Consider the following 13,068-nt stretch of genomic DNA (forward strand, 5'->3'; position numbering starts at 1 on the left):
AGAATGGACTGGTTGGATCTTCTTGCAGTCCTAGGGACTCTCAAGAGTCCTCTCCAACACCACAGTTCAAAAGCATCAATTCTTCAGTGCTCAGCTTTCTTTATAGTCCAACTCTTACATCCATACATGACTACTGGAAAAACCATAACTTTGACTAGATGGACTTTGTTGGCAAAGTAATGTCTCTGCTTTTTAATATGCTGTCTAGATTGGTCATAACTTTCCTTCCAAGGAGCAAGCGTCTTTTAATTTCATGGTTGCCGTCATCGTCTGCGGTGATTTTGGAGCCCAGAAAAATCAAGTTAGTCACTCAGTTGTCTCCAGCTCTTTGTGACCCCATGGACTATAGTCCCCCAGTCTCCTCTGTCCATAGGATTCTCCAGGCAAAAATACTCAAGTGGGTAGCCATTCCCTTTTCCAAGGGATCTTCCAGACTAGGGATCGAATTCGCGTCTCCTGCATTGCAGGCAGATTCTTTACTGTCTGAGCCACTGGGGAAGGCTGGCGACAGGCATATGCTTCATTAATTTTTTTCTCTTTTCCTTTAGTCCACTCCATTAAATCAAGAATATAGAGCTGATCACTGTTGAGATACTTTATTCTCTTTAATATTTGTCAGTATTTTTGCCTTGGAGTTATTCGTCCCAAAGGGAATCCTCTTCAGTAGATCTCTCCGTACTTTTTAAAAAAAATTTATTTATTTTAATTGGAGCCTAATTACTTTAGTATTGTATTGGTTTTGCCATACATCAACATGAATCTGCCACGGGTGTACACGTGTTCCCCATCCTGAACCCCCTCCCACCTCCCTCCCTATACCATCCCTCTGTACTTTAACATATGGTTTTATCTTTGTGGAAACCCCCAGATCACTCTGATAAGATATTGAATAATTAACTGGACAGATAATATTGAAAAACTGATGAGCTGGCGAGTTTTAAAAGATTTCACTGTTAAAAATGTTACATGAAATTTCTGAAGCTGGTAACTTAAGCCTACATTAAAAGCTAAGCACTTTATGAAACTTTTCCTGAGGACAGAATAATTTCTTTCTAAGTAGTTTCTCAGTGTTAGTATAATCCAGTCCTTTGTATGCATCCGAGAGCTTTTTGATTAAGAAAAGGTCATGGAATCTGTATTTCCATTTCTAGGATAAGCAGTTGTATTAGTGAATGGTATGTGAAGGAAGTGAAATCTTGTGTGTAATTAACACACAATTTCCCTAGTTGGGCTCTGAACACTTTAGTTTGTTTCCTAAATAATACATATAAATAAATATATAGCCTTTGAATACAGGCTTTTATTTCAGACAGATGACAACTCTGAAAAGACCTGTTTCTCATTTCTCATTAAAATCATGCTGAAGACCAAGTGATTCAAATTGCTGGGAACTTCTATTTTCCTTAAATCCAATTGTTCTCATTCCTTTTTAAAATGCTGTAGCTAAGCATTGAAACACCACAGCACTGAAATGGAGCTGTGTCTCTAGGGACTGAATCATGTTTAATTGGGAAGGAAGCACCTCTTGTTGTTTTGAGTTCATAAAATAAGACTGTCAATTAGGAGATGGTGCAGCCCGTTGGAGCCAAGTTGCAGGGCATCCTGTTAAGAGGAGACTCACTGAAACAAATGAGAGGATTTTATAAAGGATATCTTGTGAAAGGCTGTTCTAGGTGGACAGCTGGGTTTTTCCTGTCTTTTCAAGCTGTAGCCGCATTATATTAGAAGGTGAAGGACACCCTTATCCAGAAAAAAATGCCTTTTGTAAAGGTGATTAGAGTAGGAAGTCCCATTTTTCCCCAGGCACTTTCCGTGTTCACACTTCAGTTACCGACACAGGTACTGTCTGCACTGTATTCCGTGTCAGTCCCTTTAGCCAGATAGCATCAGTTTTCAGCAGTCACTCAGACTCAAATGTCATTGAATATGAGGAAGATTTAGAATAGACATCCTGTTCTGTTCTATTGACTTCCATATGCAGGGTACACAATGAATTATGGATATGCAGTGGGCATTATAAGTATTCTGTTGCCCATGGAAGTCTCATTTTCTGTGGATGAGATGCTGATGCTGCTTGTTTGGGGTTGTCACTTTATGAAAATTCTTCAATGTGGACTTTTGATCAGGAGAATATATTTCCACTATGTCAAAGGGATTGCTTTGAAATTCTTGTTTTTAGATATGAGTTTTTAGAAAAATATGCAGCATTGTAGGATGTTGCTTCATTAGCTAATGGAAGGATGAAAGTGTTAATCACTTAGTCGTGTCCGACTCTGCAACCCATGGACTGTAGCCCTCCAGGATCCTCTGTCCATGGAATTCTCGAGGCAAGAATAATAGAGTGGGTAGCCATTCCCTTCTCTAGGGGATCTTCCAAACCCAGGAACTGAACCCGGGTCACTTGCATTGCAGGTGAATTCTTGACCATCTGAGCCAGTCAGAGAACACCTAGGTATAATTTTTAAAGATACCAAATTTGTTTATTGCAGATTTGACTTCTGTTGTGCTCACCTTGATGAGCAGCACAATAATGTTCTTTTATGCTTAAAATGATGCATTATAATCCCATCATTACCTTTGCCAGCCAATAAATTATAAATAAAGTGAAGATCATGCTAATGAAGCTATTTTATTAGATTTTGATGGATTTTGTGCTGAAGATTGTAGTGAGGCCTTAGAAATATATAGAGTATTTTCTCCCAGGGCAAATCTTCTAGCTTCATTGAAAGCTTCCCAGAAACTCTTCATTACTCACAATATTGCTTGCCTGTTTTCTAATGACATGATAGTCACTTTCACAGACACATAATAGTCTGCAAGTCAAATGTTTAATTTGCTGCTGCAAAAGAATTCACAATAGAATTCTCAATGTGGGGTTAATTACACAGTAATGAAAAAGTAAACTATTGGGGAAATGCTCTGAGTAACATTGCTGTGTTTTCTCCTGATAAAGATGCGCAGGCTTGTTTCTTTTTCTATTTTGGGAAGTTTAGGACTAAGAGAAAATACTGAAAAGGTATGTGCACAACCAGTGAAGTTCTTATCTTTTGTCAACACTCTGGAAAAAAACAATGAATGTGTATAATTATTATATTACAAAAGCAACCGTTAATAATTAGTAATGCATAAAAGTGTAATAAACTGTCATAAATAGGACAAAGTAGTACATTATAAGTAATTGATAATATATTCCAAAGAAAGAAATTGCTAATCTTGAAAAAAAATAAGGTAGTCAACAAAGCTATCTCCATGTTTTCAATTTCTACAAGGAATGATTTGCATGTACTTTCTGTGAATACAGTGTTAATACAGCTAGCTGTGTTATTGTTGGTTTATTCCACATATATCAAATAATTGGCTGGATACTTTACTTACGATATCTTCTAATTAAACCTTTCAAAAATTTTATGAGATGAGTAGTATGATCCCTATTTAATTAGGTGAGGAAAATGGCATGTAAATAACAAAATATTTCTTGTGTGAAAGTATTCAAATTCACATCTGTTTGTCTGGAGAGGCTTGGTTCTCATTCACTGTCCCTTGGTGTCAACGATGTCAGTTCGTATGTGTGTGTATGTTTGTGTGCTTAGCCACTCAGTCCTGTCCAACTGTTTGTGACCCCATGGACTGTAGCCTGCCAGGCTCCTCTGTCCATGCGATTCTCCAGGCAAGCATACTGGAGTGGGTAGCCATTCCCTTCTCCAAGGGGTCTTCCCACCCAGGAATCGAACCAGTGCCTCCTGCATTGCAGGTGGATTCTTTACCAGCTGAGCTGCCAGGGAAGCCCCAGTTCATATATATTGAACTTTATATCAAAGAGGCTTGAAAATTCAAAGAGAGAACCATTTTCCATCTAAATGTGTCCATCATCCTGGGTGGACCATGTCTAATACATAGCACAGTGTTCGACTGTAGAACTACATTATTTAGGACAATATAGAGTAGGGGTGAGTGTGCTCAGTCATGTCTCACTGTTGCGTGACCCCATGGACTGTAGCCCCATGGACCATAGTTCTGTCCATGGAATTTTTCATGCAAGAATACTGGAGTGGGGTGCCATTTACTACTCCAGGTGATCTTCCCAACCCAGGGATCTAACACTCATCTCTTGCATCTCCTTCATTGGAGGTGGATTCTTCACCATTTCACCCCTTGAGAAGCCAAGTGTATGTGTGCATATATAACAAATAGACCAAAAAAACAGAATGGAGTCCAGAACTAGACCCACCACATATATGGTTAATTGATTTTCTGCAAAGGTACAAATGTAATTTAATGATCAAAGGAAAATTATGTCAGCCACTGTACCTTTATTGCTCATTATTACTCAGTTGCTCCGTTGTGTCCAGTTCTTTATGACGACATGGACTGCAGCATGCCAGGCTACCCTGTCCTTCACCGTCTCCTGAGATTTTCTCAAATTCATGTCCACTGATGCCATCCAACCATCTCATCCTCTGTTTTCCCCTTCTCCTCTTGCCTTCAATGTTTCCCAGAATTTGGATCTTTTCCAGTGAGTTGGCTCTTTGCATCAGGTGGCCAAAGTATTGGAGCTTCAGCTTCTGCATCAGTCCTTCCAATGAATATTCAGGGCTGATTTCCTTTAAGATGGACTGGTTGGATCTGCTTGCAGCCCAAGGAACTCTCGAGAGTCTTCTCCAGCACCACAGTTTGAAAGCATCAATTCTTTGGTGCTCAGCCTTCTTTATGGTCTTAACTCTCACATCCATACATGACTGAAAAAACCATAGCTTTGACTATCTGGAGCTTTGTAGGCAAAGTAATGTGTCTGCTTTTTAGTATGCTGTTTAATTTTGTCATAGCTTTTCTGCCAAGGAGCAAGCTTCTTTTAATTTCATGGCTACAGTCACCATCCACAGTATTTTGGAGCCCAAGAAAATAAGGCTGTCACTGTTTCTATTGTTTCCCCATTATTTGCCGTGAAGTGATTGGTCCAGATGCCATGATCTTAGTTTTTTGAATGTTGAGTTTTAAGCTGGCTTTTTCACTCTCCTCTTTCACCTTCATCAAGAGATTCTTTAATTCCTCTTTGCTTTTTGCCATAAGGGTGGTGCATATCTGAGGTTATTGATATTTCTCCTGGCAATCTTGATTCCAGCTTGTACTTCATCCAGCCTGGCATTTAGCATGATGTACTCTGCATATAAGTTAAATAAGCAGGGTGACAATATACAGCCTTGATGTACTCCTTTCCCAGTTTTGAACCAGTACATTGTTCCATGTTCATTTCTAACGGATGCTTCTTGACCTGCATACAGGTTTTTCAGGAGCAGGTAAAGTGATCTGGTATTCCCATCTCAGAATTTTCCACAGTTTGTTTTTATCCATACAGTCAAAGGCTTTAGCAAAATCAATGAAACAGAAGTGGATGTTTTTCTCGAATTTTCTTGCTTTTTCTATGATCCACCACCACCAGATATTGCCACTGTACTTAGAAATTTGGATATCTAAATTGCAAAGAAAATCTTCAATGGCATATAGACCAAATATAAAACCTTATCCTCAGTTAGAAGAAAATGTAAGAAAATATTTTCTGGGCCTTGGACTAGGGAAAGATTTCACAGCAAAGGCCCAGATAGCATTAGCCATAAAATGTTTAAAAAGATAAAGTATATTTCAATAAAGAAAAACCCTATGCTCCTCAGAAAAATCCACTAAGAGAATGAAAAGAGTAAGCCCTGGGAGAAAATGATCACATGGCATATATCTGACAAAGGACTTTTATCTGGGCCAAGTAAAGAACTCCTACAAATCAATTATAGGAAGACAGTGTAAATAAGATGAGCAGAAGACTTGGATAGTTTACAAAGGTTAACACATGGCCCATAGGCATTTAAAAACTACTCAGTATCATAACTCATCAGGAATATGTAAATTAAAACAAAAAGAAATGCAGCTACACACTAGAATTGCTTAAATTATAAAGGCCAATAATACCAAGTGTTGAGGATGTGGCAAGCTGAATTCACATAGTTTGCTGGTTGGGATAAAAAAAATGGTATGGAAAATGTGCAAATCTTTTGGGTTGTTTCATATTAGTTTAGTTTACCCCAAGTTTGTTGATATATAATTGACCTATGGCATTGTGTAAGTTTAAAGATACACAGTGTGATAACATGAGACACATATCAATTGTAAAACAATTACCATAATAAGGGCAGTTAACACATCTGCTATCTCACATAACTTCTATTTTTTTTGTAGTGAGAACGTTCAAGGTCTATTTTCTTGTCAACTTTAAAGTGTGTGATACAGTAGTGTTAACTATATTCATTAGGCTCTGTGTTAGATCCCACAACTTACTCATCTTATAACTACAAGCTTATGGTCTTTTACCAACAAGTGTTCAGTTACCCTCTTACCTGTCTGTTTCTTTTCTAAGTATGTATTCAGTAGAAATAAAAGCATATGTTCCCCAAAATTGTGAAAATATCTTTGTAACAACATTTTTCAGAGAAACATTAAATAGAAACAACCCAAGATTCTATCAACAAGAGAATGGATAACCCAATAGCACTATATTCATGTAAAATAATACAACTCAACATTATAAACAACTATTGATGTTTACATGAGAAGGTATTATCAAATATCATTATATGAGCAATGATGGACAGTCATATATATATATGTATATTTATTTATATGAAGTTCAAGAACAAGAAATGATAATTTCTAATAGAAACTATCTTTAGTACTAATTTAGTACTATTTAGAAATTCAGTTCAGTTCAGTTGCTCTTTGGGATCCCATGAATCGCAGCACGCCAGGCCTCCCTGTCCATCACGAACTCCCGGAGTTTACCCAAACCCATGTCCATCAAGTCAGTGATGCCATCCAGCCATCTCATCCTCTGTTGTCCCCTTCTCCTCCTGCCCCAATCCTTCTCAGCATTAGGGTCTTTTCCATGAGTCAACTCTTCTCATGAGGTGGGCAAAGTTTTGGAGTTCCAGCTTCAACATCAGTTCTTCCAATGAACACTCAGGACTGAGCTCCTTTAGGATGGACTGGTTGTATCTTCTTGCAGTCCAAGGGACTCTCAAGAGTCTTCTCCAACACCACAGTTCAAAAAATTCGTTTAGTACTAATAGAAATTATTACTCGTGGGTGTTACTATTTGGTGAAGAAGTTTTATTTGGCTGATGGTTATGACTCATTGGAAAAGTCTTTGATGCTGGGAGGGATTGGGGGCAGGAGGAGAAGGAGACGACAGAGGATGAGATGGCTGGATGGCATCACTGACTTGATGAACGTGAATCTGAGTGAACTCTGGGAGTTGGTGATGGACAGGGAGGCCTGGCGTGCTGCGCTTCATGGGGTCACAAAGAGTCGGACATGACTGAGCGACTGAACTGAACTGAACTATGATGAAAAGCATCATACTGATGAAAGTATGTTTCAGACCCTGATGCTGGGAAAGATTGAAGGCGGGAGGAGAAGGGGACGACAGAGTATAAGATGGTTGGATGGCATCACCGACTCAATGGACATGAGTTTGAGTAAACTCCAGGAGTTGGTGATGGACAGGGAGGCCTGGCGTGCTGCAGTCCATGGGGTTGCAAAGAGTCAGACATTACTGAGCAACTGAACTAAACTGATGGGTGAAAGTAGTTTTCAAAAGTAATTTGACTGGATACAAATTATACTTGAATTTTATTGCATGTAAAATATATTACAGTAATTTAGATTACTTCATAAGAAATGAGAATGACAAAATGGGCAATATTACATTTCTTAAAAACATGTGTTCTCAGTTGCTCAGTCTTGTCTTTGTGACCCCATGGACTGTAGCATGCCAGGCTCTTCTGTTCCTGGGATTTTCCAGGCAAGAATATTGGAGTGGATTGCTGTTTTCTCTTCCAGGGGATCTTCCTGACTCAGGGACTGAACCAGGTCTCTTATGTCTTCTGCATTGCATGTGGATTCTTTACTATTAGCGCTACCTGGAAAGGCCCTTGAGTGGACAATTAGGAAACATTAATCATTTGGAGAAGACACTTAAGAGTCCGTTGGACTGCAAGGAGATCCAACCAGTCCATTCTAAAGGAGCTCAGTCCTGGGTGTACTTTGGAAGGGACGATGCTAAAGCTGAAACTCCAATACTTTGGCCACCTCACGCGAAGAGTTGACTCATTGGAAAAGACTCTGATGCTGGGAGGGATTGGGGGCAGGAGGAGAAGGGGACGACAGAGGATGAGATGGCTAGATGGCATCACGGACTTGATGGATGTGAGTCTGAGTGAACTCCGGGAGATGGTGATGGACAGGGAGGCCTGGCATGCTGCGATTCTTGGGGTCGCAAAGAGTCAGACATGACTGAGAGACTGAACTGAAGTGAACTGAACTGAATCATTGGGTTTTACAAGTGGAAAATCAAAATGACCAGAGGACTTCTCTGTGACATTCTCTTTTCTTTTTAAATATGTAAGTTATTTAACCAGCTCAAATATCAAAACCATATGAAAAGTACACTCAGAGAAATCTCAGCTCCATCTTTACTCACCCCAGCCTTTTATCTTAACTCATATAAATAATCATGCTTTAGTTTGTGTTATATCCTTCCAGTGACACTTTTTGCAATATCAAGTATGTGTGTACTTGACTGTATACATCAAGTATGTGTGGATTCCTATTTCTCTTCCTTTCAAAAACAACAGTTAATGTACTTTATATTTTCTTCTGCATATTGGTTTGTAACTTGCTCTGGAGAGCTCCCTAATGTTTGTATAGAAAGGTTTCTGTATCTTTCCTTTTTATAGTTTCATAATTTTCCATTTGGTTCCCTGCCCTGTTCAAAACTATGTCCTTTCTTAATATCTTCTTGTTTTGCTGTTACCAATGTTTTGCTATTTTAAATAGCAGTGCAGAGAACACTTTTTCATATGTTGTCTGTATTTGTGGAGTTTATTTCCATACTGTCAAGCTTATAGTATCATGATTATATCCCTGAAGTGTTTATTGCTTGTATATACAAAGGTTATAGATTTCTAGATTTCTATATTTTTTTGAAGCTTTAGATCTATTATTATAGCACCTGAAAATAGACACACTTTAAGTCTTCTTTCCAATTCTTATATTTCTGTTATTTCTTGTATATTTACCTTGATTAATACCTACAACATGGTGTTTAATAGTTATGCTGATTAACAGCTGACTTTAGCAGGAAATCCCTGTTAGGTTTTTTAAAGTTTAATTTTATTTTAATCAGAAGATAATTACTTTACAGTTTTGTGATGGCTTCTGAATACATCCGCATGGATCAGCCATGGGTATACATGTGTCCCCTCCCTCCTAAACCTCCCTTCCATCTCCCTGCCAATCCCACCCTGCCAGGTTATCACAGGCCTTGGGTTCCCTGCATCATACAGCAAGTTCCCACTGTCTGTCTATTTTACATATGGTAATATATATGTTTCAACACTACTCTCTCACATCATCCCACTCTCTCCCTCCCACACTGTTCTTTACATCTGTGTCTCTTTTGCTACCCCCTCAAATAGGACCATTAGTACCAGTTAGATTTGAGAATCATCATCAAGAGTTTTTATTTCCCATTTTTGCCTAGTTTCAATTGTTAGCTGAAAGCCTATGAAGGAATTACCACATAGGCCATATAATAGAAAGTTTCCTTTCAGTTGGATGTTATGATAATCAAAAATTACTTGAGGAAAATATTTCCCTAATCTGTCTATACGTGGATCAGTTTGTTACTGTTCAGGATCTTAAACGGTCCTACTGCTCGATTCCAGGAAGTTTTCCTGTAAACACTAAATTTATACATCCACGTTTCAATATAAAATATATATTTTTGATTTAATTCTTGACTTTTCCAGTGGTACAACTTCACATGCAATAAATATGATCAAAACAAGATCTGCTATAATTAATCTTGGGCTTTTTGCTTCATATGGTTTTACTCATTTCATATCGATCATCATTTTAAGTAATACCAAGCTGTATTTTCTTCCTATTACTGTTTCACAAATTATGGAAATGTTTAATATCATTGATTTTACTTTGCAGTTTATTTCAGTGTTTCTTCATGATAAAGTTTTTATAGTTTATGATCTTAGGATTTTTGCTGTGTTTTCATGACAGTTTTATAGAAAATAAATGCAGCCTCCATGTTCTTGTCAGATCTATGCTGAAGCAGAATTTAACACAATGCTCTTTAGTATAGACTGATTATATACAAGCAAGAGATTCACTTAAATTAGGAAAGCTTTACCAAGCTTTACCACGAAGTGTGAAGTGAAAGTTGCTCAGTCATGTCTGACTCTTTGTGGCCCCATGGACCTGCCAGGCTCCTCTGTCCATGGGGATTCTCCAGGCAAGGATACTGGGATGGTTTATCATGCCCTCCTCCGTGGGATCTTCCTAACCCAGGGACTGAACCCAGGTCTCCTGCATGGCAAGCAGATTTTTTACCATCTGAGCCATCAGGGAAACCCTAAATTAATATAAGTATGATGCATTGGCTGGGAGTTGAACTTGCGTCTCCCACGGTGGGGGCAGTAATTCTACCACTGAACCACCAGTGCAAGCTTTACCATATCAATCTTCTAATTTTGGAATGTCTGACTCGGTTGTTATTTATTCGGAAAATGTAGTCAAACTGTGAACAAAAGTGGAAGCTTTGCAGCACAGCTGTTAAGGAATGAGTGGATGGGGTAGCAGAAGGTTGACAAACTCACTAGTGTAGAAACAGTTCTAAACATCTGAGACTCTCAGTACAAAGAAATCGCTATTTCTGTAGCCTCTGATTTAGTCTATCTCACATGGAGGGCCTAATGAAGGAAAGAAACGACTACATTCTAAATTGTGCAGAACAAATACCCTAAAAGGAAAGTGTCTGGATCTTTATTGCTTTGGAGACCAGAAAGACAGTGTACTTTGAAGTTAGTTCCTTATGGGTAGTCTGCTTTGCTTGATGTAAAGAGCGAATTCATCGCCACATGAATAATGCATAGCAACAATAATCTCTATTATCAGGATGTTTTTATGTATTCATAAAGTATATTTTCTATGACTAAAGGAAAAGCAACAGATTATTAAACTTCCAGTTTTATTTTATGATCTGCTCTGCCTCTTCAATTTATTCCACCTTTTGTTTAAAGAAAATTGCGTTGATAAGACATTATTACAAAAGAAGCAATTTGGCAAACACCGATTGTTCATTTTCCTTTCGCTTCCCTGTTTCATTTTATGTTTTGAGCACAGTGTTTCAGTTCATACAGACTGTGTTTGAAAAAGGGACTTCCAGCCTTCCTCAAATAGTTTTGTTCTGAGTTTACAATGGATGATTTGGAGAAAGAATGTGATAATGACTGAGCTTAGAAAATAATAAAGTACAGTTATTGTCGTCATGTAGTACATGAATGTAAAAATGTTTGAAAGGTTGTTCTCTCTCATTTTACTGTTAATATTTGTTTTTAAAGTGAAGTGAAGTCACTCAGCTGTGTCCAACTCTTTGCGACCCTATGGACTATAGCCTGCCAGGCTCCTCCATCCATGAAATTTTCCAGGCAAGGGTACTGGGGTGGGTTGCCGTTTCCTTCTCCAGGGTTTGTCTTTAAATCCTGTACGAAACTTGAAATATGTATTCTACAACATATGGATTTAGATTGACTTTTTTAAAATTGATTGAAGGATTGGTTTTATTATATGCACCAGATTAATAGCTGAGTAGGAATAGAACTTGTTCTTTGGCAGTACAGCACAGGCAAGGATGAGATGACCAGTTAGACCTTTGTTGTTTATTTGCTCAGTCATGTCCTGACTCAGCTCAGTCATATTGATATGCTCAATAATTTACTTATTGAGCTCACTTACTGCTTAGTCATGTCCCCGTGTACTAACAGCCCACCCGGCTCCTCTGTCCTTGGGATTTTCTAGGTAAGAATACTGGAGTGGGTTGCCATTGCCTACTCCCCATCCTATTGCTTAAGGCATTTAAATCTAAATTGACTCCCCCAAAGACTTCTGCAAAGTTCTCCCAAATTGCAATGATGTTTCAGGCCAACAGGCACTAAAATGTTTAATTCAAACAGTAAATACTAGGAATCAGAGTATTTGTTTTTTATCTCCCATATCATTTTATCCCTGTTAACTAAGAGGGGCCACTGAATTGTATTCTTACTGAATTAAAATAAACTGAACTGAATTCAAGTCATAGACTTTTTGTTGAGGCTTCTGCAGATGTTCTCAGAAACTTTGCAATGAGGTTCAAGAAAGGGAATTAAGAATAAAAATAAGTAATTGCATAAAAAGATAGTTTCTCAAAGCGGAGGTGAGGTCTAAGGGCAAGTGTGCTGGGAATTCCTTTAGTGTCACCATGTAGAGAAAAGGAGAAATAAGGGAGAATTTCAGTCTCGTGTTTTAAGGAGCACATCAGTACATTATGGCTGCCCTGGTGGCTCAGATGGTAAAGCATCTGCCTGCAATGCTGGAGACCCAGTTTCAATCGCTGCGTTGGGAGGGTTCCCTGGAGAAGGCAATGGCAACCCACTCCAGTATACTTGCCTGGAGAATCCCATGGACGGAGAAGCTTTGGTGGCAAAGGTAGGCAACGACTTAATGAGTAAACCACCAGCACGCCAGTACATACTACAGTTCTGCGTGTCTGCTTTTCATTCCATCTTTGGGAATCGCAGATGAAAACCGGTGATACATATCTGGGGGAACTACAAATTGAAGTGAGGTAACATTAAATTCTCTATATTTTGAAAAACGAATAAAGAAAATTTCCTGGAAAAACTTTAAAAAACTCTCTCATAAAATTAATGTATATAAAATAAGGAGGTCAGTTTTAAATTACTGTTTATTCACAAAGTTCTTCTTTATGTACCCCTGTTCAGTAATACTTGGTTTATAGCACTTTTGTAGAAGATCTGTTCCAAAGAGGAAGGTCATAAGTGACAAAAGGTAAAACTGAGAAGTGAATCCAAATGTTTTGACTCAAACTTTCATATATTTAACAGGCATATGGGGAAAAAAAGGTCATTCACAGGTTTATGTGAAGTGTTTCTACTTAGGATTTCCATTCTT

This window comes from Capricornis sumatraensis, chromosome 5 (genome assembly GCF_032405125.1).
Source record: "Capricornis sumatraensis isolate serow.1 chromosome 5, serow.2, whole genome shotgun sequence".
Classification (NCBI taxonomy): domain Eukaryota; kingdom Metazoa; phylum Chordata; class Mammalia; order Artiodactyla; family Bovidae; genus Capricornis; species Capricornis sumatraensis.